Genomic DNA, 2,254 nt, shown 5'->3' with positions numbered 1-2,254 from the left:
TGGTCTATGTGAGGGTCTTGGGTTGTCGTTACGATGACTCGTACACTGTCAATAACCCAATATTTTTCAGTCATTACTCAGGCAGTTTATAATCATAACAGCAGTTTCCACTTCTTGATAGTTAGTATTGGCAATTTAAATTGTTGATCGTCTAAGCTTTGACTTCACGTGTAGTGATGTTCATATGAGTAAAGAGACGGTCAACATGAGCGGTGGAGGAAGACAATGTCAACACACTCAGAGCCAACTCAACTCTAAGGTCGCTCGCTGTAGGGATGGTCTGTTGTTGTTGTTGTTGTTGTTGTTGTTGTTGTTGTTGTTGTTGTTGTTTTGTCATCTCTGAACGAGGTTGTTTCAGTGCTCGGGTGGCAGTGTTGTGTGTCCACAATACATGATGAAGCTTCCCTCACTGGAACTCAATAGTAAACATCTTTGTTAATTCCAGTATTCCAGCCTTTATGTGTTGCAGACATTCACATGAACTCAGTGATGACATTAACTGTAACACTTGGACATTAACTGTAACACTTGGACATTAACACTTGGACATTAACTGTAACACTTGGACATTAACTGTAACACTTGGACATTAACACTTGGACATTAACTGTAACACTTGGACATTAACTGTAACACTTGGACATTAACTGTAACACTTGGACATTAACTGTAACACTTGGACATTAACACTTGGACATTAACTGTAACACTTGGACATTAACACTTGGACATTAACTGTAACACTTGGACATTAACTGCAACACTTGGACATTAACACTTGGACATTAACTGTAACACTTGGACATTAACACTTGGACATTAACTGTAACACTTGGACATTAACTGTAACACTTGGACATTAACACTTGGACATTAACTGTAACTCTTGGACATTAACACTTGCACTTGGACATTAACTGTAACACTTGGACATTAACACTTGGACATTAACTGTAACACTTGGACATTAACTGTAACACTTGGACATTAACACTTGGACATTAACTGTAACACTTGGACATTAACACTTGGACATTAACTGTAACACTTGGACATTAACTGCAAACACTTGGACATTACTGTAACACTGGACATTAACACTTGGACATTAACTGTAACACTTGGACATTAACAACCTTGGACATTAACACTTGGACTTAACTGTAAATTGGACATCTACCCTTGGACATTACTGTAACACTTGGACATAACTACCTTCGGACATGACATACTGTAACACTTGGACATTAACACTTGGCATTAATTGTAACACTTGGATACACTTGACAACTGCAACACTTGGACATTAACTGTAACACTTGGACATTAACTGTAACTCTTGGACATTAACTGTAACTCTTGGACATTAACTGTAACACTTGGACATTAACACTTGGACATTAACTGTAACACTTGGACATTAACTGTAACACTTGGACATTAACTGCAACACTTGGACATTAACTGTAACACTTGGACATTAACTGTAACTCTTGGACATTAACTGTAACTCTTGGACATTAACTGTAACACTTGGACATTAACACTTGGACATTAACTGTAACACTTGGACATTAACTGTAACACTTGGACATTAACTGCAACACTTAGACATTAACTGTAACACTTGGACATTAACTGTAACTCTTGGACATTAACTGTAACTCTTGGACATTAACTGTAACACTTGGACATTAACACTTGGACATTAACTGTAACACTTGGACATTAACTGTAACACTTGGACATTAACTGCAACACTTGGACATTAACTGTAACACTTGGACATTAACTGTAACTCTTGGACATTAACTGTAACTCTTGGACATTAACTGTAACACTTGGACATTAACACTTGGACATTAACTGTAACACTTGGACATTAACACTTGGACATTAACTGTAACACTTGGACATTAACACTTGGACATTAACTGTAACACTTGGACATTAACACTTGGACATTAACTGTAACACTTGGACATTAACACTTGGACATTAACTGTAACACTTGGACATTAACACTTGGACATTAACTGTAACACTTGGACATTAACACTTGGACATTAACTGTAACACTTGGACATTAACACTTGGACATTAACTGTAACACTTGGACATTAACTGTAACACTTGGACATTAACTGCAACACTTGGACATTAACTGTAACACTTGGACATTAACTGTAACTCTTGGACATTAACTGTAACTCTTGGACATTAACTGTAACACTTGGACATTAACTGTAACACT

Source organism: Panulirus ornatus, chromosome 73 (assembly GCF_036320965.1).
Source record: "Panulirus ornatus isolate Po-2019 chromosome 73, ASM3632096v1, whole genome shotgun sequence".
Classification (NCBI taxonomy): Eukaryota; Metazoa; Arthropoda; class Malacostraca; order Decapoda; family Palinuridae; genus Panulirus; species Panulirus ornatus.
The sequence above is the reverse complement of the archived record's forward strand: the minus strand, read 5'-3'. Positions refer to the sequence as shown.